Genomic DNA, 26,551 nt, shown 5'->3' on the forward strand with positions numbered 1-26,551 from the left:
GGTTCATTTGGAAGTTGTGGCCGACACTGGAATAGTGGTCAGAAAACCTGCTTTAAAAAGGCTCTACCAACTCCTCCCCATAGAAGGCTGCAGGTTATTGTGCTCAGAAGGGACAATGCTGCCATTTATCTTCTAGACCAGAATGCAAAGATGTTTCCTGGAAAAAAATATTTCCACTCACCTAGCATGCTTATCTTTTCTTGCCAATGTTGGAAGCCAGGGACAGGTACATCTATGGAGTAGTCCAGAATGGATGAGTTATTCCACCCTCTCGGACGTGTGGCAGCCTGGGTACAGAGACAGAGGGTCGACCTCGTGGCTGCACTGCTGACATGACACAAGTTTTGTTGTTTGCCAAGTGGAGCCCTGTTGAGTGACGTCCAACACTGAACTCTCATTTTTAAGTCAGAATTTATTTTACCATTTTATAGAACCAAGCCTTGTAAACTACTGCTAGTTTGAAAGTACAGGATTGGAAAGCCCCCCTTACCATTTGGTGAGGTTCAGTTCAGTTCAGTTCATTTGCTCAGTTGTGTCCAACTCTTTGTGACCCCACAGACTGCAGCAAGCCAAGCCTCCCTGTCCATCACCAACTCCCGGAGTTTACTCAAACTCATGTCCATTGAGTCAGTGATGCCATCCAACCATCTCATCCTCTGTCATTCCCTTCTCCTCCTGCCCTCAATCTTTCCCAGCATCAGGGTCTTTTCAAATGAGTCAGCTCTTCACATCAGGTGGCCAAAGTATTGGAGTTTCAGTTTCAACATCAGTCCTTCCAATGAACACCCAGGACTGATCTCCTTTAGAATGGACTGGTTGGATCTCCTTGCAGTCCAAGGGACTCTTAAGAGTCTTCTCCCACACCACAATTCAAAAGCATCAGTTCTTCAGCGCTCAGCTTTCTTTATAGTCCAACTCTCACATCCATACATGACCACTGGAAAAACCATAGCTTTGACTAGATGGACCTTTGTTGGCAAAGTAATGTCTCTGCTTTTGAATATGCTGTCTAGGTTGGTCATAGCTTTCCTTCCAAGGAGTAAGCGTCTTTTAATTTCATGGCTGCAGTCACCATCTGCAGTGATTTTAGAGCCCAGAAAAATAAAGTCAGTCACTGTTTCCCCATCCATTTCCCATGAAGTGATGGGACCAGATGCCATGATCTTCGTTTTCTGAATGTTGAGTTTTAAGCCTGATTTTTCACTCTCCTCTTGGTGAGATCAGTGGATTGCAATCATGACATCTGAGTATTTCCAGGTGTGGGTGGCAGATCCAGAAAACAAACCTGGTGTCTGACTCCAGGGCGCCTGCCCTCAGTTACGTTGCTGCTGCTGCTGTTTAGTCGTTTCAGTCGTGTCTGACTCTGTGCAACCATACGAACAGCCACCCATCAGGCTCCTCTGTCCATGGGATTCTCTAGGCAAGAAGACTGGACTGGGTTGTGATGCCCTCCTCCAGGGGCTCCAGGGATCAAACCTGGGCCTCCTGCATTGTAGACTGAGTCTTTATCCCTGAGCCACTAGGGAAGCCCCCAATTATGTTGCTGCTGCTGCTGCTAAGTCGCTTCAGTCGTGTCCAACTCTGTGCGACCCCATAGACGGCAGCCCACCAGGGCTGTCCCTGGGATTATCCAGGCAAGAACACTGGAGTGGGTTGCCATTTCCTCCAATGCATAAAAGTGAAAAGTAAAAGTGAAGTCGCTCAGTCGTGTCCGACTCTTCGCCACCCCATGGATTGCAGCTATGTTGCCTTAAATCAACTAAACCAGGACAGCCATTAAAGGAGGAGAAAAAAAAAAAAAACTATCTTTGTCAAATGTGCAATTGTTAAATTTTTGTGAGGGTCTTCCACTTAATAATTTGTCATTTTCTTCAAGTTATTAAAAAATCACCCTTTCAGACAGCTTCCGGGACCATCCAGTTGAACCACAACCCGTGCGTGCCTCCACCTCCCAATGTCGGTGCTCTTTGCCTGCTGTGTGTCTTTTAAAAAAATTATCCATTTATCTGGCTGTGCCCAGTCTTAGTTGTAGCACGTGGGATCTTTGACCTTTAGCCGTGGCATTCGGACTCTTAGTTGCGGCATGTAACATCTAGTTCCCTGACTAGGAACCCAGCCTGGGCCCCCGGCATGGGGAGCGCAGAGTCGTAGCGCCTGGACCGCCAGGGAAGCCACTGCGTCTCTCGTCTTCTTAGTGTTTGTCGTCTGTGTGCTTACCACCTGCCTCCCCTTGCTGGAGGGTGAAGTTCACAAAGAAATCCTTTCTTCCCCGGTGAATCGCAGGGGCCTAGACCAGGGCCCGAGGCATCGTAGGTGCTCAGTGAATGGGCTGAGAGAAGGAGCAGAGAGGAAACCAGACGCTCCAGCCTTTGGATGGGCTGTGAAGGGAGCCTCTGGGTGTCCTTGGGGTCCTGACTCAGTCATCTGGAGGCTGTGATTTCTTCTGAGTTGTCAGTACCTAGAGGTGAGTTGTCTGGAGCTCACCTCGCACCATCTTGAGGCGTTAGCAGAATGGACTTGGCTGGGTGGCTCTCGTGACTCTGGAGGTCTCATCACCGGCCTTTCCCACAGGCTTTTCCCATGGATCAGGGTCGAGCTCCCTGCTTCTGTTACACGAAGATCTCTGGTCCCCCGGGGACTAGCTCCATGGAGCTCCTTACAAGTTGTTCACCGACGTGAAGAGTGTTTTACCTCCTGTGGGTTTTCCCTGCCTAATTGCCACTCTGGTTTTCAGCCTTCAGCATGCCACGGTCTCATGCTCCATTGTGGTTTTACTTAACCTGAATCCTTTATTAATTGCCTCCTGTTCAAACCCCCTCAGAACAGGTATCCTTCACTTTCAGCTTCTGCTCCATTACTGTTGGATTTCTTTGTTTCAGTCATGGTATGAGGAAAAAAAAGAAAACAGAGAAATTGTGAGCGAGGCTGTTCTACTTCCATCCGACGTGCCCCGGTTTGGCCAGTATCCTACTTTCATAGAGATGGCTGTTGCCCAGCGTGTGAAGTCTCCGTGCTCCGTGTACGTGTGGTGACACTTTAGTTTCTGCTGACGACAGAGCTCAAGGTGTCCTGCCCTCTCGCCTAACCCTCCATGCCTAATCTGCCTTTGGGTTGTCACTGAACCCTCTAAGGCAGACCTACTGTGCGACAGGAATGTCATATATGCGAGTGACCGAGACATGGCCCTGTTTGCAAGGAGCTCCTAGACCCGTCCCATTAACAGTCACACAAGTAAGCCACGGCTATACTGGTTGTCTTCTGCCAGCAGGTGTGGGTTTGGCATTAAAAAAAACCTTCGCAAAGACAGCTGAGATGGTCTTTCAGGTTGAGTGAGGGTTGGTGCAGGCACGGTGGGATCAGGACATTTCTAGGAGAGGAGGAAAAGCATAGTGTTTGCTAAATGTGCAAGGCACACAGAAGATGATCTCCGAGGGGTAGGCAGAAGCCACAGCCAGGCTGACTGCAGGTGCCACGTTCTTTTGGACTTTATCTCTGAGGTTACCAAGAACCACGTTCCCATGGGTGTGGCTTGGGCGATCGGGTTGTCATTCGGCTGCATAAAGAAGATGTGGACTGGAAGAGGTGAGGCTTGCAGCAGATTTCCTCCGTGAGGCACGTCACCACTGGGCTGGGATGGCCAGAAGATTCCTTTGTTTGCTTTGGTGCTCAAGCTCTAGAGACCAGCTCCAGTCAACTTGGCCACCCCTTAGCTGTTAATAGTCTTGGAGAAGAAGGGGGTGTGAGCACACCCAGCGAGCACTGTAGAGTGAAAAGAAGTCAAAGATGAGATGGGGACACCAGCATGTAACATGTTTTTCTCCGGCCTGGGTGTCCTGGTCTGAGCTCTTTATATGAGACCCGTGCGCTTGTCCACACCTGCAATTCACTCTGAGTGCTGTGTTCTAATCACCCTTAGAGCCTTGCTACACCCACCAGCAGTCTGGCCTGGGAGCTTGTTAGAAATGCAGATCGTCAGGGCTCACCTCACACTTCCGTAAGCACAGAGCATTAACACAGAGTCCTCAGGTGAATGCTTTGCCTGGCAGAGTGCTCGAAACCCTTCTGTAGAACTTCTTTGCCAATCACGTAAAAGCAGAGGGCTTGTTTCTTCTTCTGTGTTCTCTGTAGGACCTCATTGCTTTTTCAAGTTTTCTCAGAATTGCAGACTATAGAATATACGGAGTGTAAATCGAATCAGTCGCTAATAAGCGGCACTTGGCTAGGATGCAGAGCTGTGTCTCGCATTCAGATCACAGTCTGGGCGGGGCTTAATGGTCATTTGTAAGGAGGACCGTGCTACCTGCACGCTCCCCTTGCTTGGGGTCATCTAACTCACTTTCCCCCCAGTGACCCAAGGAAGATAGCGCATCTCACTTTCGTGGTGACTCCAGCCGCATCCACAAGTGGCTTATATTTGATGCGACTGTGATCACTGTTGGATAATACCATCCATGTCAGCTGCATGGAAATTATATTCAATATCTGGTAATAACCTATAATGGAAAAGCATCTGCAAAAGAATACACACACACACACACACACAGCCAAAACGTTGGTTCAGGTTTTTCTGTAACAGCTTGTGAAACAAACTTTCTGGCCAACCCAATACGTTATATAACTGCATGGCTTTCTTCTACACCTGAAACTAACACAATATTGTAAATCAGCTGCACTACAATAAAAATTCTGAGGCTAATTACAATGAATGTTTTCTCAATTATGTGCTTTTATTAAAGGCTGTTTAAGAGTTTGGGGTGTGAAAATTCACATCCATGTTGAGGTTTACACGTCTTTATTTTGAAAGGAAACCTTTTCAGGCTTGGGGAAAAGATCAGCGGCAGACAACAAAAGCATGGGAAAAAAATACTGAGAACTTGTACAGTTGGAATAAAAATTTCATAATGGTGCATAATGAGCTAGTGATACATGTTAAAAATATGAACTCTCCAGTTTATACATGCTTATCAACAGTGTAATCAGGGTGTCTGGAATTAACTGTTATCGTCTCCCTCAGTTAGTCCCCAGCCATTAACATTTTTTGTGTCCTTTAGATTTGAATGTTTAACTTTCTCATACAAGAGTGTGTCAGTTGCATGATTCATTTGTTAAAAGTTTTTGCCTTTGTTAATCAAAGGTGAGTCATACTGTTAGTTTGGCATTCGTGAAGTCGCTCAGTCCAACTCTTTGTGACCCGCCCCCCCGCCCCCTGCCAGTAGCCCTCCAGGCTCCCCCGTCCGTGGAATTCTCCAGGCAAGGATACTGGAGTGGGTTGCCATTTCCTTCTCCAGAAGATCTTCCCCACCCAGGGATCGAACCCGGGTCTCCCTCACTGCAGGCAGACTCTTTACCCTCTGAGCCACCAGGGAAGCCCCACTACTGTTAGTTTGGGGTATTAGGTCGTTTTATTGCTGAAAATGAGGTTCACTGTGAGATTTTTTGTTTTGTTTTATTTCTTTGAGTTTGAGCTTATAACGCAGGACAATGTAGGAAAGGACCCTGTGGCTCCCACATTGTGGAAAAGTGAAGAAAATAAAGGAAGTTTAATTAAAGGAAATTTTGCATGGAAAACACATTATGTGTCTAGTTGATCAGTATCAGGTATGTGATGAGAATTCCATGTTTTGGCAGCTGAGGCAAGAAAACCTTTGACCCTGGGGAGAAGTTACCCTGTGATATGATGAGTAGGAAGTCAAGGAAGGAAGGAATACTTACTGAGGGCGTGTTCTCTGCAAGGTCCTATGGAAAAGGCAGTCTAGCCTAAGAAGTAGATATTGGCCATAAGAGACGTGCACCTAATTCAAGAGTGTTAAGATTTACACTTGAAAAAGGACAATCAATACAGAAAGGCATGTAAGTCATCGCGGAGGAGTGGCCTCCACAGCCATGACTGTCGGAATGCAGAGCACAGAGAGGCTGGTTATTACAGGATGTTGTTCTAGGAAGATGAGGAAGGATACTGGCTGCTTGAAGCCTGGAAAGATCAAGCATTTCCACAGGAGGAAGGGGAGGAGAGAGAAGGGATCTCCCATAAGTGCGTAGGCACCAGGCGTGAGTGGGCTAACTTTGAAGGTGGTAGATTGATGTATCTGGGGACTCAAACACATATGGCTGTTATTGACAAGGTAGTTTAATTGGATTCTGCACTTATTGCCTAATAGAAATTCTTAACTCATTACTGACGTGTCCTGTTTTGCAGAAACTAGTGCTTATGGCCAGCAATTTGTTATGTAGGTGAGTACTGAAACGTCTCTGGTCAATAACGTTCAGGTAACAAAAGATGTATTAAGACGTCTCTCATCAGTGATGGATTAAGCATGGGGCAAAAGTGAAACAAGTTTCAGTATACCAGAGATCTGACCTCCATAGTTATTCTGGGAAAATTGTGTTTTATTCTATGTAGATTTATTCTGTGTAGATTGTCGTAATCTGTCCTCGGTGCCCTTCAGATCAGATCAGGCCATGATGATTTGGTACTTTCTCCTTTAGGGTCACGGGGACAGGGAGAAACACATATATCCATAAAGCATAGTCTTCTTGTAGCATAAGCTATAACACCCTGACAAGGTGGGCATGGTGTGGGTACGAAACACAGCTTCTGTAATTCTAGAACCTACCCCAGCCTCTCTTTAGAGATCCTTTGGTATCCAGTCTCATCCAACATGGTACCTGAAGGGAAGATTTTTAAATACCTGAATACAGGGGAAAATCTCCTTGTTCATCCTGCTTTGAAAATGTGCTGTTCATGCTGGTGAGGAGATCAGTCAAGATTTTTACTGTTGATGAAGACTTCAGTTCTTCTATAAATTCTCTTCTTGACAGCACATGGGCCCTGGAGGCCCAGATGTGAGGAGCTGCCGTGTGTCTGTCTGGGTAACTGGGAACATGTGCTGCATGGTGCTCATCTTCCTGCCGTTGGGGCGGGGCTTTGTCATAAGCTAGCCCTCCCTCAGTTGACTGTAGCTTTTCCTTCCGGTCATAAGGCTGTGAAGCAAATTGCTTTTGCTGCTCTTCTGAAATTCTCTTCTAAAAAGCCTTATGGTGATGTTGTGCAGGACTCACCATCATGGAAAGGTCAAGTCTCTGGTGGTTTGTTTGTGTGTTTAATAGCCTTGAAGACAGAACTTTAAATATTTGGCCAATTTATTTGAGAGTTGGGGAAGTGTTTTTTGTTTGCCGGAGCAATTCTAGGATTCCATAGGCAGTTCTTTGTGCTTTGGAGGGCAGTCTGAATGTGGTGGGCAAGGTGGCATCGACATATTTTAAGTGTTGTTCTACAGCTTAGTGTGTATGTGTGCTCAGTCGCTTAGTCGTGTCCACCTCTTTGAGACCCCATGGACTATAGCCCACCAGGCTCCTCTGTCCATGGAATTTTCCAGGCAAGAATGCTGGAGTGGGTTGCCATGCTCTCCTCCAGGGGATAGTCCCGACCCAGGAATCGAACTTAGTACAGGTCCATAATCCCATGCAGTTCAAAGATCCAAAAAGCCCTGGAAAGAAAACGTTGTTGTAGCTTTGTAGGAAACTCATTTGGTGGCAAAACCTGACCTCAATGGACTTGAGAGTATTTCTGGTTTTATGTAAAACACATAATACAAGTATTTATACATATTTGGTGATGGGTCCTGCCCCCCAGACCCCCACTGGGGATGTTATGCAGTAACTGGAATAGTCAGGACCATCTAAAATGAGAAAGAAGTTCTGGAACACAGTTGGCCCCTAGGGTTTCCAGTAAAGGATGCCTTGTTTCCTAAAGCTGCCAGGGTGAAGTGCCACAAACAGGGTGGCTTACAACAGAACTGTATTGTCTCAGTTCCGGAGGCTGCAGATCCGAAATCAGAGCCATGCTGTCCCCAGGGTTAGGGAGACCTTCCTCGAGTTTCTCTCCTCTGGTGTTGGAGGCGGTCCTTGTTAGCATCCTTCCTCTTACGTGGCTGTCGTCTCCCTTGTGTCTTCATTCCAGTGTGTGCGTCTGCCCGGGTTTTCCCCGCTTCTGAGAGTACGGTCAGACTGGATTAGAGTCCGACCCAATGAGTTCCCCTTCACTTAACTATCTCTATAAAGACCCTTTTTTCTCATAAGGTCACATTCTGAGGCTCTGGGATTAGGATCTCACACCACTTTGAGGGGACCCAATGGAGCCCGTAACCTGGGGAGCGGTTTCACTGGTCCTTTCTCGCTGCATTCAGGCCGGTGCCAGTTTCAAGACCTTGGCCTCCTGACTCTCTGATGGCCCGGCAGCTGCTTCGCTGAGTGGCTGGCGCCTGGGCCACCTCTCGAGACCATGCCATGTCTCGTGTTAGCCTCCTCTGCGGCAGGAATGCCTTCCTCTCAGAGAAATCTTGCCCGGGAGAAGAAAGACAGTCTTACAGTGAAAACTGAACTGGGCTCAGGGTCCGCCCCGAGGTACCTCTGGTATCACTATCATCCCATCCCTGAGAAGTCTAGAATGTTCCTAGCTACGTTAAAGGAAGGAGCGTACAGAAGGCTAGGACAGTGCTTGGCACGTACTGAACGCTTGGGTGAGAGCTCAGCACTTCTGTGTGCAGGAGCTGGTGAGCTGTCCTTGCACTCCTCCTTCTCTCACCGCGTGCCCTGCCTGCCCAGGAAAGTGGGCCCCTGTTGGCCCAGTTGTTGTTCACTCATCTGCATGGCAGCTTCTTCTTGGAGACCTTTGTGGCTGAGCACCCAGCACGGGGGTCTCAGCAGTGTCTGTTTCGGATGTCCAGGGGTCCCGAGACCCTCCTGGCACCCAGAGCAGACGTCAAACAGTCTGTGCTCTGAGAACCCAGGGCTCTTCCACAGTTAATTAAAAGTATCTTTTTCTCCCTGTGTAGTTAATAAAGGCTGAATTCCCTGAGTAGTCGTCTGCCTTAGAATTCGCCCTCTTTTCTAGTTCCACGCAGCTCAGTGTTGGTTCCACTTTGGCATCGAGTTCAAAGTCCTGCTGGAACAGCGTTGCTTCTTTGCATCCTGAGGGCACAGGTGAAGTGAACGAAGGGATGGACTTCGGAGTCAGAATGGTGACTTGGGGAATCCTTGGTGATTTAGTGTGATTTGGTGTCTGCTTACCTGTTGTTTTAGGCTACTGACTTTATAAATTGGGAGAGTGGAGGGAGATAGTTTATTTTTTTTAAAAAAAGAAATATAATTAAGAGCAATTATGAATGTATCTTTTGCGTGTGTGTGTGTGGTGCTTCACATGGGGTCTAGTTCCCTGACCAGGGATCCAAGCTGAGCCCTCTGCATTGGAAGCTCAGAGTCTTCACCACTGGACCGCCAGGAACGTCCCACGAATGTATGTTTGCAAGAAGTTTGAGTTGGTTTGACTTTTAAATGAGTGGATATCACTGTCCACCAGACTCAGAACAAACTGATGAGGGGTCACGCCTCAGAATTTGTCCCCTTGCCTCATTTCCTTTATTTTTAAAAAGCACGTATTTAGTTACTGTTAGCTGTGCTGGGTCTCTGATGCTGCACGCGGGCTTTCTCTACTTGTGAGTGGGGGCCGCTCTCTAGTTGCAGAGCACAGGCTTCTCACTGCAGGGGTTTTCTTGTTGCAGAGCGCAGGCTTCTCACTGCAGGGGTTTTCTCGTTGCAGAGCGCAGGCTTCTCACTACAGGGGTTTTCTCGTTGCAGAGCGCTGGCTTTAGGGTGTAGCTGCAGTGGAAAGCTCTAGAGGGAGGGCTCAGTAGTTGTGGCTCTCGGCCTTAGTTGCGCCAAGGCAGGTGGGATCCTCCTGGAGCAGGAATCAAACCCATGTCCCCTGCATTGGCAGGCGGATTCCCGACCACTGGATTGCAAGGGAGGGCCACCCTGTTTCCTTTAGAATGGAGTTCCTGATGGGCTGTTATAATTACAGGGTACTTGCAACTGTCCTCTTATTACAAGGTGGTGGTTCTTAAAAATGGACAAGAACTGACTTGCCTTTCCTCGGCTCCCACCCCCACCCCCCCACGTCGAACAGAACAAAACAACGCAGCGCCGACTGTAAACTGTAATTACAGGTCAGCCTTGTAAGCTGCCCTTCCTGTGATTCCAGGAAGTGTGGGCAGTGGCCAGGGGAAGCCCAGCAGGACAGGCAGAGCCCTCGATGCCCAGCTGAGAGGAGGCTGTCTTTCCACTCCGCCTTTCTTCTCAGGAATGGAGGCCTGGAGGCTGGCAGAGGTACTGAGTTCAATGGGGTCCTTGCACTGGGTCCTGGAGAAGGAAGGAAGACAAGGCAGAACCTCTGTGCTTCCCAAACTGGGGTGCCAGGTGAGCAGGTTGTTAGAAACGCAGGTTATCAGGTCGAGCCTCATATCCGCATCAGAAACTCGGGGCTTGGGCCCAGCCCGCCAGGCGGCCCTGACGCGTGCACGCAGTGAGAACCTCCTCGCAGGAATTCCTCGCGTCTGCAGGCCTTCTACAGGCAGCCCGGCCGCTGTGGTGATGCTGGGCGCTGGCAGCCAAGTGTCTGCGTCGTAGCGGAGGTCTTGTCTGAGTGCACATACAACAGGGAGGGTATGCCGAGGTGTTCCAGATTGTTCTAGTTAATCATTACCGTGAGCAAACACCACCAGAGTGTAGGTCCTGCCAAGTGAGCATAAGAATGAATAAGTCTTCCACAGGTCCCTGGCAAAGGTGAGCAGGAGACTGTTCTAAGAAGGGGGAGGAGGCACTTATGGGGAATATTTGAATGTTTCAATGATACAGATCTGTGGTTACCGAAAGGTGGGTTGTGGAGGGATGGATTGGGAGTTGGGATGTAACAGAGGCAAACTGTTGTATGTTTTATAACTAAATCCCTTTGCCGTACACCAGAAATTAAAGCATTATAAGGCAACTATCGTTGTTGTTGTTTAGCTGCTAAGTCTTGTCTGAGTCTTTGCGACCCCGTGGACTGTAATCCACCAGGCTCCTCTGTTCATGGGCTCTCCCAGGCAAGAAGACTGGAGTGGATTGTTATCATTTCCTCCTCCAGGGGATCTTCCCGACCCAGGGACGGAACCTGCATCTCCTGCACTAGCAGGCGGCTTCTTTACTTGTGAGCCACCAGGAAAGCCCCAAAACTATACTTGAATTTAAAGAAACGTTTCCATGATAAATCTCAGCAACCTCCTCGTTTGTCATAGGATTCACGTTCTTTGCGACGCAAGACATCTTACATGGTGGTTCTCCCTGTGCCCGGCATGGACTTCCTTCTCTGGCCTGGACAGCCACCAGGTCGAGCACATTTCCTCTCTCTTTCTGCTAGAGTTTAGAGCACATGTTGCTTATGGTATGCTCAGATGCTCAGTCGTGTCCGACTCTGTGTGACCCCATGGACTGCAGCCCGCCAGGCTCCTCTGTCCATGGGATTCTCCAGGCAAGAGCACTGGAGTGGGTTGCCATGCCCTCCTCCAGGGGATCTTCCCAACCCAGGGATCAAACCCGAGTCTCTTAGGTTTCCTGCATTGGCAGGTGGATTCTTTATCACTGGCGCCACCTGGGAAGCCCAGCGTACTGCTTAAATAGTAGGTTCGGACTCTGGTTTTCTAAGATCTTCTTTGGGGAAGATTGAGCATTTAGGTCCCACAGTTCTTCAGCACCCATAGGACCCCTTAGATTCAAGCCTACTACCAACCAGCCCAGGATTCTCTTGCCAGCAGGGGCCCAAAGGCAGGGTTGAGGTGCTCCTCTCTGATGGAGACACGGGAGAGTCCTGCGTAGTGAGCTCTTCCTTAGACTCATTCCTGCTTCTGTTACTAGCGCGTTTGCCCCGCCTGTAGCGTTCCTGCCTGAACAGCCTCTTGGGATTCCTGCCCCTTCACTTCTGCTACAAGTTTATTACCCTTGGTGCTAAACACTTCACATGAATATTTTCCAGCTGGTAACACTTCTCTAGGCAGGAATTAATTCTGTGGAGCATTTGGTAAGGGAATTTACAATTATATTAGGCATAACTTGGTCTTTGAAAACTTACAGCTTTAGGGTTATGTTAATTATTCCAGTTACATAAGTAAGTAGGATACGTACATAAATACTTAACATCAGTGAAAGCTGAAAATGAAATATGAATTTAGTTGTATGGTAAATTTGAAAACAGGCATATATTATGCTGATTCTGTATTGTCCTGTGAGTATACTTATTTCCCATTGGACATTTTTCTGGGACCTTTTTTTAATGAATTAAATACACACAAATAATTTATTGACAAAGACCAAATGCTCTTTTAAGTAACAATAGTACGACTTCTTTTATTGTGTGTGTGTTTAAAAATCACTTTTTTTTTTTTTTTTTTTTTAACAAATGTCTGTTCATGAAACAGTGTCTGTGGGGTTGTGATAAGAGATAATGAGGAAATGATTCATATATAGACTTTTGTTCAGCCAGGGCCTTTAAGGACTATTTAAAGTTTATATAAAGTGAACTTGAGCTCTCTATATTTTTGGTCTGAATACAAGTACGTACTCCTTTGGTTATAGTTGTGTACACATTCCTATGGTTATAGTTTCCACAGTCCTTGAGGTAAGGGTCTTAGGGGTTCAGGTTATTATCTACCACTTTATGCTGGTCTAGTTGTGGGAAGGTAACAGACATGACCATTCATATAAAAGTTGAAGAAAGTGATTAAAAGTACCTCTGAACTGTCATATGGGAGTTTGAAATTAATGGCATGTATAATTGTAGTATTTGAAATAGTGATCTCATTTGGCCAAAGATTTCCATGATGTCTGTAATGTTTATTGCATATTAAGAGATGGGACTACTATATGCCATGAGAAAATGATCCAAAGTGGTTTTAACTTTCTTGTACCATTTCTAATTTGAGAAATCCACATTTACAACATCTCTTCATGAATCGCTACTTTTGGCCATTCACTCATAAGCACTCAAGTGGTTGAATAATTGCTGTTTGTGTGCTTGTGGTTTGAGGATGTGCATGTCATGTGACGTATTTCTGAACTACATTTTCAGAAGATATGCTTTCGTGCAGTCTCTTCTAACCAGTTTGGAAAATGGATCATTTCTCTTATAAATGAATGATTTGAATTGCTCCCCCCTCCAGTTGTTCATGGGGGAGAACACTTTGGGGCCGCCTTTGGCAGAGTGGATTTTTAAAAACCCCTAAAGGGATGATAAAGGAGATGCTCAGTGTTGACATGGTGACTAAACATCACTTCAGTGGCCCCACAAATAGACCCTGTTGCAGTGGCGATGAAGCGTGTTTCACCCACAGGATACGTAACAGGGATGCTAAGGAAGGGCGTTTGTTTTTACTCCACTTGGTGTTTATATACCTTTCTTTAAAGGCTCTTTGAGATGTCTTTGCTCTGTTACTTAAAAAGGAAGGCGATTGTTCACTTAGAGGTTTATGTTAAAGTTGGAAGTGCTTTCTACCCCTCCCTACTATATTGACATAAGTATGATATGTGTCACTTGAGTTTTCTGGTTGCTGCTGTTTTGGGGGACCACTTGCAGTGGGAGTTCACTGGGGCAGGGGGCGGGGAGAGGCTGGCCATGGGACCAGCTGTATCACCTCGCTGCCTCAGCATTCCAGTCTAAATAGTGACCATCCCCATCATTTGCAGTATAGAGAGATATGAAAGGAAGAAAAAAAAATCACTCATGGTCTTGTAAATGCAGCAATAAACACTATTTTATAGTTTGATATGTTTATAATGCAGTAAGTTTGCTTGCTTTTATAGTTTAATTTTATTTGCTAATATAGGTTGATTATATTTTTTAAATTTTCTTTGTAAACAGAGCACAGGCAACTACATCAAGTATTTCGTCAATCCCATTGTAACGGCTCCATGGCATTTCACGTGTGCACATATGTATGAGCACATCGTCCTTTCTTCATCCGTGAAACGGGGATTACTAACATCCTGCTTTGTTGTCGTTGTTCAGTCGCTGAGTTGTGTCTGACTCTTTGAGACCCCGTGGACTGCAGCACACCAGGCTCCCCTGTCCTTCACTGTCTCCCAGAGTTTGCTCAGATTCATGTCCATTGAGTCAGTGATGCTATCTAATCATCTCATCCTCTACTGCCCACTTCTTTTGCCTTCAGTCCTTCCCAGCATCAGGGTCTTTTCCAATGAGTCAGCTCTTTGCATCAGGTGGCCAACGTATTGGAGCTTCCACATCAATCCTTCCAATGAATATTCAGGTTTGATTTCCTTTAGGATTGACTAGTTTGATCTCCTAGCAGTCCAAGAGACGCTCAAGAGTCTGCTCCAGCACCACAGTTCGAAAGCATCAATTCTTTGTAGCTCAGCCCTCATTGTGATCCAACTCTCAAATCTGTACACGACTCCTGGAAAAACCATAGCTTTGACTAAACGGACCTTTGTCGGCAAAGTGATGCTTCTGCATTTTAACACACTGTCTAGGTTTGTCATAGGTTTCCTTCCAAGGAGCAAGCGTCTTTTAATTTCATGGCTGCTTATTACCAGGTCATTCTGAGGACTCGAGATGATGTATACATAAGGCACCAAGCACAATACTCTGCAGTTAGAAAGCACTTAATAAATAACACTGCAAGTTGCTGTTTGTATTCATAAGATTGTCCCTGCATTTCAGATCATCTGAGAAAAATCATAAAAATTTATGACTTTTTGAATTCTTAATATGTCTGCCTAGCCAACTTTCATAAAGGTGACCTCTGCGTTACACGCATTCACTCTTGTCTGACTTTGGTTTCTCTGGAGCAGGGGTAGACAGCCTCCTTGAGGGCAGATTCTATATCTATTTACCTCGCCGCCCCCCATTTCTTTGACCTTCCCCCTTGGTGCCTACCACAGTCCTTTGTAATGATGGACACTCTATTGAGGGATTAGTTACTGAACAATTTCTGATAAGGGAGCAGTTTCTGGGTGCCTTGTTCCCTTAGGACTTTGTGAGTTGCTATCTCTCTTGGCTCTATTAAGCTATTACTAGCATAAAAGAACAGAGAAGGCAATGGCACCCCACTCCAGTACTCCTGCCTGGAAAATCCCATGGATGGAGGAGCCTGGAAGGCTGCAGTCCATGGGGTCGCTGAGGGTCGGACACAACTGAGCGACTTCACTTTGACTTTTCACTTTCATGCATTGGAGAAGGAAATGGCAATCCACTCCAGTGTTCTTGCCTGGAGAATCCCAGGGACGGGGGAGCCTGGTGGGCTGCTGTCTCTGGGGTCGCACAGAGTCGGACACGACTGAAGCGACTTAGCAGCAGCAGCAGCAGCATAAAAGAAAAGTGTTTTCTTAATCTCTTATGATTGCACATACATGGGAAAAACACATAAGAGAAAATGCTGGAGATAAAGGCACATCACAACTGTCAACCTCCTTTGACGGCTGTCTGGACATGAATGAATGATATTTATACTACTGAATGATATTTATACTACCAGAAGATAAGAATACATTGGTTTTAATTAAAATTGTTTAAAAAAGCAAACTGTTTTAGCTTAAATATTTTCATGAGCTGGTGCATATCTACATAGACATAAACAGAACTGTGTAAATATGTGTCAGAGATAAGCAGTTCACTTGCAGTACTCCCATCTCCCCACCCCGCCCTGCTCCCCGTGAGTCCCTGGGATCCAGGGTTGGACCACTGAGTAACCTTGTTTTAGATGGCAAGGGATGAGGAGAGGGTTCATCCTGACCAGCCATTTCAAGCCTTGGGTGACGGGGAAGGCGCTGGGATGAAGTAAACCACCAGCTGCTCCAGACAACAGAATCATTCCTGAGATATCCAAAAGTGTGTTTTTCAGCAGCGTCACAGAATATGCCCAAACTGTAGTTTTGTTTTGTTTTTTAAGTCAAAATATAGTTGATATACAGTGTTGCGTTAGCTTCTGGTGTCAGGTGATTCCGTTATACGCACACATACATTCTTTTTCATATCCTTCGACGTCATGGTTCATCACAGAATATGGAATATAGCTCACGGGCTATACAGTGGTGGTGATGGTGGTTTTGTCAGTAAGTCGTATCCGACTCTTGCAACTCCATGGAATGTAACCTGCCAGGCTCCTCTGTCCATGGGCTTTCCCAGACAAGAATACTGGAACGGGTTGCCATTTCCTTCTCCAGGGGATCTTCCCAACTCAGGGAGCCAACCCACACCTCCTGCATTACAAACAGATTCTTTACCACTGAGCCACCAGGGAAGCCATGCTACGCCATAGGCCCTTGTTATCCATTCTGTGTAGAGTGGTTTGCGTCTGCTGATTTGCCCCTCCTCTACCCACCCTCCCCTTTGTTAACCACGCTTGTTTTTTATGTCTATGGGTCTGTTCTGTCAATAGGATCACTTGTGTCATATTTTAGATTCCACAGGTAAGTGATATCGTACGGTATTTGTCTTTCTCCTTCCGACTTCACTTAGTAGGATGACCTCTAAGTTCATCCATGTTGCTGCACGCGGCATGACTTCATTCTTGTCTGAGCGGTATTCCGTGTGTGTGCACCACGTCTTCTTTATCCATTCGTCTGTTGCTGGACGTTTCCATTGCTTCTGTAACTTGACTATTGTAAATAGTGCTGCTATGAACTTTGCGGTACAGAGATCTTTTCAAATTATAGTTTTCTCTTTAATATATACCCAGGAGTAGGGTTGCAGGATCAATATGGCAACTCTGTTTTTAGTTTTTAAAAATTGGTTCCACAGTGGCCGCACCAATTTACATTCCCACCAACAGAGTGGGAGGGTTTCCTTTTCTCCATACCCTCTCCAGCTTTTGTTATTTGTAGACTTTTTAATGATGGCCATTCTGACTGGTGTGAGGTAATATCTCATTGTAGTTTTGATCTGCTTTTCTCTAATAATCAGTGATGCTGTGCATCTTTTCATGAGCCTGTTGGTCATCTGTATGTCTTCTTTGGAGAAATGTCTATTTAGATCTTCTTCTGCTCATTTTTTGTTATTGTTTTTTTTAATTATTGAGTTGTATAAGCTGCTTGTATATTTTGGGAGTTAAGCCCTTGTCAGTCGCATCATTTGCTAATATTTTGTTCCAATCTATAGGTTGTTGTTTTGTTTATGGTTTCCTTTGCTGTGCAAAAGTGTGTAAGTTTGATTAGGTCCCATATGTTTGTTTTTGTTTTTATTTCTATTGCATTAGGAGACTGACCCAAGAAAACATTGCTACAATTTATGTCAGAGAATGTTTTGCCTATGTGCTCTTCTAGGAGTTTTACGGTGTCACATCTTTAAGTCTTTAAGCCATTTTGAGTTTATTTTTGTGTGTAGTGTGAGTTCCAACTTCGTTAATTTACATGCGACTGTCCAGCTTTCCCAGGACTGCTTGCAAAGAGCCTGTCTTTTCCCCATCGTAGATTCTCTCTTCCTTTGGTGAAGGCTGGTTGCCCAGAGGTGTGTGGGTTTATTTCTGGGCTCTCTGTTCTGTTCCAGGGATCCACACGTCTGTTTTTGTGCCAGTACCATGCTGTTTTGATTACGGTGGCTTTCAAGTCTGGGAGGATTATGCCTCCACCTAAGCTACAATATAAAGTTCTAATGCCTCTTGAGCTCCCTTGGACAAAACTAAAAATGCATTTGTCTGTAGTAGACCCATTCCTTTCTGGCATTTGTTGAAAGGTCATACATATTTAAGAGCAACTTACTGTCAGTGTTGGTGACAAGTGACGTATTTCAGAGTGTAATTCATGCCTTTCAGTAAATGTCAAGGGTTGGAAGGTATGTGCATATTTCTTTCAAAAATCTTCAGTAGTCACCCATTTAAGGCAATTTTCTGGGTAGGAAAAAACATCTGAAGCTCTTTGGGTTTTTTTATTAAGGTGTAGGCTAACTTTGAAATTACAAGGTTTCATGCCTTGCTGAAGAGTATATTATAGTTGAAGCACATATGTAACTATTATTGTTATTTTCATAATTTTTGTACTTATCAAAGTAGTACTTGCTCACAGTAGAAAATCTAGCAAAAATAAAAACCCCAAAGAGGAAAATAAACATAATTCATAAAGTTGTCATCTAGAAAGAAGGACTAACTTTAGCTCCATTTTTCTCAATTACTTTTGCATATATATAGAATTAGTCACAGTTTTAGACCGTGCGTATTCCTTAATGTTATACTATGATTATTTTTTCCCAATGAAAAATATTCTTTGAAATGACGATTTTCTGGTTTATAACATTCTAGCAGATGATTACACCATAATTTATTTAATCACTTCTTTCTTGGACTGGAAAGTTGCTTCTAATTTTTTCTTATATATGATGCTGTAATGAGTATCTTTTGCAGATAAATATTTGCCTACATCTCTGATTATTTCTTTAGCATTAATCCTTAGAAATAGATTTGTTGAATCAAAGGCACCAATTCTTTGAATGTTTGATACCTCCTGCCATATTGCTTTCTAGAAAAACTTGTGATAATTTTTTTTGCAGTAGTAGAGTATTAATATGTCTGCCTCTTTTTAGAAAGTGTTAGCTTTTGAATCTGTGGCCCCTTGTTAGATGAAAACTTCCATTTTTATATGATCGCCTATATTCATGTGATTTATTACCTCACGGTTTCTAGCTAACATTTTTCCTTATTGGTTTGTGAGTGTCTTGCATTATTTCTTTATTACAGATACTAGTAACTTATGTAACACTGACTGTGATAGTAAAAGTGGAAAGGTATGCAGAAACCTTCAGCAATACAGGTTTTCCAATGAAATTTTCTCTGGGTTAGCTAAGTTTTAGTGTATCATACATCAGGTAGTCAAAATAAATTTGACTTACAGTGTTATGTAATATGCTAAGTTAGACTCAGCTCTTTGCTCACAGGGAACAAAGACGGGATGTTTTTACATACTGTCCCGGCAGCATATTAAGCAACTTCATTTTATGGGAAAGAATGATTGCTTCCTTCAGGTGATGGTGGAGTGCTCCCACAGGAGGCATGGTTGAAAAACGAAACCTGTTCTCACTGTTCTCGTAATAGTCCAGCCTCTCGGAAGGAGAGGTTTCTAGCTGGCGGACATGGCACCACCGTTCTGGCCTGGTGGTGCAGCCTGAACCTAACCCCCAGAGCGCTTCGCCAGTGGAGGCAGCTCCCTGCTCCTCTCTTCCCCGGTCCCCCCACTCCCCTGCCTCCTTGAAAAGAGTACCTCGGTCTCATCAAAGACCAGTCTGCAAAAAATGAGCAAGTAATCGGTGCAACAGGACTCGCCTTTCCACTCTGCGGTTTATCATAGAGCACTTGGGTGACTCAGATGGAGGGGGGGGGTCACCCCTTTAGGGACACATCAGGCCTAACTGTCCTTGTTGAGTGTGGCCCGGGAGGTTGAGCAATGGGGAACCCAGCAAGTCTTATCTCCACCTCTGCCTGAGAAATGACCTCACGTGTGCTGTTTTTGCTTAGTGGCCGCGAAGGCAGAATGAGACCCGTCTCTGAATTCTTGGCACCTGGTTAAGATCAGAACAGGCCTGTAGCCCTGCAGTCTTTATATTATAAGTGTCGAGTGCCAGAGTACTTGGCACAGTGTGTGCCAGGTTCTGTGCCCCATTCAGATGGGCCAGTGTCTTCTATCTGTGATGCCTGTGTCCTTGTCTGGAATACAGCAAGTACTCAGTTACTGTATTGTTGTTTATTCGATGTTATGTCCGACTGTGTTGCAACCCCATGGACTGTAGCCTACCAGTCTCCTCTCTCCATGGGATTTGCCAGGCAAGAATACTGAAGTGGGTTGCCATTTCCTTCTCCAGTGGGTCTTCACGCCCCAGGGATTGAACCAGCATGTCCTGCATTGCAGGCAGATTCTTTACTGCTGAGCCAGCAGGGAAGCCCTACTCAGTTAGTACTAGGATGCTATTTGAATCCTAATATCAGTTTGTCTCCTTGGAAGAGCTGAAAAGAAAGAAGGTAATACCTCAATAGCTTCAGTATGCAGCAGAGAAAACAAAAGGTTTGACAAAAAGAATGTCTTCTCTAATCCACACAGCATCGAGCTTCGTAGAGAGGAATGTTAATGCCAGGCCCGAGCTGTACTGCACACCAGTAACTGGTTGTCAAGAGTAAACTGCAATGAGCTTTGTTGTAAATAAGACGACCAGTTTGCTCATCTCCACCAGATCCCCTTAGGGCTTCCACAAGCATGAATCACGAGGAGGCACGGAGTACTTAAGGTGCTGTGTTTGGCACCAATTTATACTATGAGGTAATCCGTGTCAGGTCAGATCCGCCATCACCTCAGGAGCAAGGGGCTTCGAAGAAGCAACAGAGAACCTCAGAAGTCTTGAAAGAGGGAAAAAGAATCACAGTTACGGCTGTCATTTATGGGGCGCTTATACTGCGTATTTGGTGAAGTGGGCACTAATATTAGTACATAATATCCTCTGATCCTTACAGTGATACTCTGAGTTAGGAATTGTTCCCATTTCATTGACAAACCACCTGCAGTTAAGAGTCGTTAAGTGACTGTCTGAAGGTCACTTAGAGAGTTGGTGAAGTTGAGACTGGAGACTCCAGTGGAGATGGTCACAGGCACCGATGAAGAAGCACCAATGGAGGAGACCCACAGTCGTCTTGCCTACTTCCCTCCATGCCCTTCCAGATTTTTTTTTTTTTTTACTAATTATAAAAGTATTATGTATTAATGGTTAATAAAAGCAACAAAAATCTTCAGTATATAGGAAGTAACATTAAAAAACCAGAACCCTCTACCCTTACAGCTGTACCCTATATCTACTCCCCATAAGAGAAGGTGCAGACGCGCTTCTTTATGTGTCTTTCCTAGACCTGGTGTTCTCAGCAAGGGGGAGGGAAGCCTCGAGCATAACCTACCATCAGCCTTGGGATTTGGCTGACCTTTTGTAGTAAAGGTGTGGAGACAGTAAGGGTCTGATAAGTATCCTTCAGAGGGCAGTAGGTTCTTCCGGAACTGCCACCTTTATCGGGGGGCCTCTGTGGATCAGTGTGAAGAAGTCTCGGGAGCTGGAGTCTTCCTCCCACCCCTCCCGCAGAGCATCACCTTCAGATGAAGGTCATCTGAGGTGAAGACAGTGAACGAGAAGCTGGTGACGAGGCTCGCTGCTCCTCGGCCTAGCCCCAGGCACACCCACACCTCGTGCTTTTCTTTTGCTTGTTTCCCAGGTGATGTGTTCTCGATACCTGGTACGTAAGGTGTTAGAAGCGGGTAACATGTATAAAATATCACCCCAGTGATGCCCAACCCAGACAGCATATTCAAAAGCAGAGATATCACTTTGCCAACAAAGGTCCACCTAGTCAAGGCTGTGGTTTTTCCAGTGGTCATGTATGGATGTTAGAGCTGGACTATAAAGAAAGCTGAGCACCAAAGAATTGATGCTTTTGAACTGTGGAGTTGGAGAAGACTCTTGAGAGTCCCTTGGACTGCAAGGAGATACAACCAGTCCATCCTACAGGAAATAGGTCCTGAATGTTCACTGGAAAGACTGATGCTGAAGCTGAAACTCCAGTACTTTGGCCACCTGATGCGAAGAACTGACTCATTTGAAAAGACCCTGATGCTGGGAACGATTGAAGGTGGGAGGAGAAGGGGATAACAGAGGATGAGATGGTTGGATGGCATCACCGACTTGATGGACATGAGTTTGAGTAAACTCCTGGAGTTGGTGATGGACAGGGAGGCCTGGGGTACTATAGTCCATGGGGTTGCAAAGAGTCGAACATGACTGAGGGACTGAACTGAACTGAAGTGATGATCAGGAGTGGTTTCTTATACTCACTGCTGTGGACTTCACCTTTCATGCCCTGATGGAGAGAGTAGAGTTTTATTCTCTCTTCCTAGTTTATCTTCAGGAAGTTGGTCCATATTTTCTTAAAATGGGCTGGGCTATTGTTACTATGAAAGAAGAAAAGTAAGTTCTAATTGTTCTGAGGTTCAGAATATTCTAACCAGTCCAGTGGCTTTAATTTTTTAAGTTATAGAACCCCAGCCAAAAAAAATTCTAATATGAAAAACCAATGTATAAGACAGATTAAGGTGAAAATTCTAACCTGTAGTTATCCTGAGATAGTTGCACAGAACTAGGGCTCTGCTGCATCTGTCGTATGAAAACCACTGATTTAGTCCAAGCCTCTTGATTTGGGAGATAGGAAATCGAAGTTCAGAGCACTCAAGTGACTTGTTCAAGGTCACGCAGCTGGTTATTTGGAGTGTTGAGGAGGAGATAAGATCTCAAAAGTGTGATCTTCCTTAAAGGTAAAGACACCGCCCAAGTCTGGTTGTTCCCCCAACCAGAGTTGGACAAGAAAATAAGATAAGCTAGCTAAAGCAGCCCCCTGGTGGTCCAGTGGCTAAGACTCTGAGCTCCCAATGCAGAGGGCTTGGGGTCGATCCCTGGTTAGAGAAATAGATTTCATGTGCCCCAACCAAGAGTTCGAATGCTGCAACTAAAGATCCCACATGCTGCAACTCGGACCTGGTGCAGCCAAATGAATAAATAAGTAAGATACAGATTAGGTCATAATGGCAGTTACAGCACATAAGGTTTTCCAACTCAGCAGAATTTTGAGAACTCCTGCCCCTCGACATTTCTTCAGGCAGCTCTGTTGGTGGTCAGCGTAGCATATTGAGGGAAGGCACTCAGAGGGTTGGATCCTGGAGCAAAGATGCCTGTGTTCCTTCCCATTTCCTCCCTTCCTTTTTAACCATGGACAAGCTGCTTGATTTTTCTCATTTTCTCATCTGAAACATGTGCCAGCTTCAGAAGCTTATGGTGGGAGTGGAGTGAGATGCTACATACGAGTATTGGCCAGGTGCAGATGGATGCTTGACGGCGGCTGGGTGCTGGGCTGGTGGTAGCGGGGATGGTGGTGCTGGTTCCAGCTGTGCTCGTAGTTGAGGCGGATTTGACGGCTGCTCAGGCTGCGCTGGCATCTCCCTGCTCATTCTCTGATACTTGATGCCCTGTCCGTATCGCACCTTTCTGCTCCAGCCTTCCCCTTGGTGAAATGGGAAAGTGCTATCCTCACTCAGCTGAGCTAAGGGCCATTCATGAATGTCTTTTTTTTTTTTTTTAAACTATCTTTTACAAAAGTTTTAATTTTTTAAGTGAAGTAGTATTCTTGCCTGGAGAATCCCATGGACAGAGGAGCCTGACGTGGGGTCGCAAGAGTAGGACACGACTTGGCAACTAAACCACCACCACCATAGTTGGTTTATGATGTGTTAAGTGTTGCTGTACAACCAAGTGACTCAATTATATACGTGTGTGCGTATTGTTGTCGTTCAGTCACTCAGTCATGTCCAACTCTGTGTGACCCCATGGACTGCAGCACACCAGGCTTCCCTGTTCTCCACTATTTCCTAGAGTTTGCCCAAGTTCATGTCCATTTAATCAGTGATGCCATCCAACCATCTCATCCTCTGTTGCCCTCTTCTTCTTCGGCCTTCAATCTTTCCCAGCATCAGGGTCTTTTTCCAATGAGTTAGCTGTTTGTATCAGGGAACTGAAGTATTTGAGCTTCAGCTTCAGCATCAGTCTTCATAAATATTCAGGGTTGATCTCCTTTAGGATAGACTGGTTTGATCTCCTTGCTGTCCAAGGAACTCTCAAAGAGTCTTATCCAGCATCACAGTTCAAAAGCATCAATTCTTCGGTGCTCTGCCTTCTGTATGGTCCCACTCTCACATCCATACATGACAACTAGAATAGATATATACGTACCTTCTTTGTCATATTTTCCCTCCTGGTTTATCACAGAATGTTGACTATAGTTCCTACATTCTATAGGAATACAGGTATATAGGAATATAGGTTCTATAGGGATATATGTGCACCCATAGGTGCTCCCCAGTGGGACCTTGTTTCTCCATCCTGGATGTGCCACTGTGCGCCTGCTAATCCCAAGCTCCCAGTCCACCCCTCGCCACCCCCACCCCTTGGCAGCCACTGGTCTATTCTCTACGTCGCTGACTCTGTTTCATAGCTTAGCTTCCACATATATGTGGTAGCATATGGTATTTGTCCTTCTTTTTAACTTCATTTGGTATGATAATCTCTAGCTGCATCCATGCTGGCTGCAGATGGCATCATTTCATTCTTGTTTTTATGGCCGAGCAGTATCCCACTGTGTGTACGTGCCGTATCTTCTTTATGCATGAATGTCCATGTTGACCTTTGATGATTCGGTCCTCGCTGTTGCCCACCGGTTCCCCAGCTCACTAGCACTAGCGTGCCGGCAGTGTGGTCTCTGTAGACACGTGTTGATGGCGGTGGTGCAGCTGTGCCATCGGAAAGGGAGAGCCCCTGGGCAGGGCTTCCCTCCCACCACCCCCAGGCTCTTGGACCCCCTGTCCTTCCAGCAGCCTACCCAAGCCCTGTGCTCCGTCCCCTTGAACGTGCACCCTCCTCTCCTTTCTCCAGCTCCCACACCTTGGCCTTTGGTTCTCTCTTCACCCTGAATTCTCTTCCAGGAAGTTTCCTGGTGAGACCTTCAGGTAGTCACCCAGCACCTGCCTCTGCCTGGATGCACACTCAAGACAGACGCAGACAAGCCTTCCTCATCACGGCTAGGGGACACTGTCCCAGACTCAGAGGCCACACCCTCAACTGCATGTGTCCCTCACTGTGAACTCTTCAAGGGGGCATAAACTGAGGTCAGGAGGTGATTAGAGGAAGAAGGTGGATGCCCCATCAGAGTGAGTGCCTGGCTCTTTAGAGCAGTTATGTAACAGGCAGCAATCATGAAAGCCAAGGGGCATGGAGGGAAGAGACAGCGGTCAGCAGAGGTCATGGTCTTCTCCATAATGTGGGACTGTGTGTGTGTGTGAGCGTGTGTGCACCTCTGTGGCAGACTGGGAGCTGTTCTTGAGATAACAGAGATAGCAGGCCGTGAGCTCTTTTTAGCAATAACTTGGTGGCTGGAAATAGAAAATTGGTGTCTATAGCTGGGAAATACTCTTTTCAGATACCATGTGGAGCAGTAGTTCTCAGAGTGTGATTCCTGAATCCCGAGCAGCAGCATCACTGGGTGTTTGTTTGAAACGCAAGTTCTTTGATCCCACCCCAGACCTACTAGACCTTTGTGGGGTCTTGGGGTTGGAGCCCAAGCACTCTTGTGTTTAAACTGTCCCTTTTCCCCAGCAATTCTCATATGCTAAAGCCAGAGAAACACTGACCCTAGAAATAATCTCCTGATCATCGCCCAGACCATCACTCTGATTAGGAAGATGGTCTCGGGGTCTTTAAACCTAGATTACATCCTGGCTCTTGATTCGTCTTTATTCTGAGGCTGAGTGTGTCCAGATCAGAAGGAGTAGGTGTGTCTGGTCAGATGTCCTTTAGTGAAAAAGTATCTATGGTTTATGGATAAGTGACAGAGGGTTAACTAATACCTTTTTCTAAACCAGAATGTTAAAATATATATATATATATATATCTACTCAGAATATAACAGAGCAAATTCTATTGTGGGTTTTTTTGTGTTTAAGGAGATGTGTTGTAGCTTCCACTAAGATGCGTTTTATGAGCAATAAATACTACAGGCGTACACCAACGGTATTTTTCACTGACTCTTGATTTCTGGCTTTCGGATATCAAGTACAGTTCTGTTAGTACTAAACTTTGCATTTTGTCACTTTCTCTTTCCTCACAGCCTATTTATTGAGCTATAGAATAAAAACCAATGTTTTAGCATTTTACAATGCTCCGTATAATCTTTAGAAATACCTTGGATGTTGCAAAATAAGAGTTAATAGTCACGGTGTATAACTGCTGCTGCTGCTAAGACGCTTCAGTTGTGTCCAACTCTGTGCGACCCCATAGACGGCAGCCCACCAGGCTCCCCGTCCCTGGGATTCTCCAGGCAAGAATACTAGAGTGGGTTGCCATTTCCTTCTCCAATGCATGAAACTAAAAAGTGAAAGTGAAGTCGCTCAGTCGTGTCCGACCTGTAGTGACCCCGTGGACTGCAGCCCACCAGGCTCCCCGTCCCTGGGATTCTCCAGGCAAGAACACTGGAGAGGGTTGCCATTTCCTTCTCCAATGCATGAAAGTGAAAAGTGAAAGTGAAGTCGCTCAGTCGTGTCCGACTCCTAGCGGCCCCATGGACTGCAGCCCACCAGGCTCCTCCACCCATGGGATTCTCCAGGCAAGAGTACTGGAATGGGGTGCCATTGCCTTCTCCGCAGTGTATAACTACTAAAGGATAATTCTCAAATTGGAAGAAAATAAATTATCGGCTATAGATAATTAGATGTGTGAAAATTTGGGGATTGAATACATGAAGGCCCTTTCTATGATTTTAAGGATTCCAAGTGTGAAACAGAAGACCCTGGATCCCAGATTCTTTTAGCTTAACTAGATTTGAGCTATCCTAGTATGAGCAACTCTAGAACATACGATGAGTGGATTTACCAAGTTCTAAGTAGATAATCCACATTAAGTATCCTTTCAGTATACTTTCTGGCTAAAAGTTTTTAGTTTCCCAAGGAAATGATTAGAACTCTGGAACTTGTAGTCAGGAAACCTGAAATTTAATCAAGACTTTATTACAAATAAATTAAAAAAAAAAAGAAAGTTAACTGGAAAAAAAAAAAAAGACTTTACTGCAGTCTGTAACTTTGGGCAACTCTCTTATTGACTTACTGGGCTTTAATT

The 26,551-nt window shown here is 45.5% G+C and overlaps 1 protein-coding gene across 3 annotated transcripts in view; it reads left to right on the plus strand.

The window, feature by feature from the left end:
- Positions 1–26,551, plus strand: part of NEDD4L (NEDD4 like E3 ubiquitin protein ligase) — a 381,755-nt gene that overhangs the window by 187,989 nt on the left and 167,215 nt on the right. The window lies entirely within an intron of this gene.

The sequence above is a fragment of the Bos javanicus genome, chromosome 24 (genome assembly GCF_032452875.1).
Source record: "Bos javanicus breed banteng chromosome 24, ARS-OSU_banteng_1.0, whole genome shotgun sequence".
Taxonomy (NCBI): domain Eukaryota; kingdom Metazoa; phylum Chordata; class Mammalia; order Artiodactyla; family Bovidae; genus Bos; species Bos javanicus.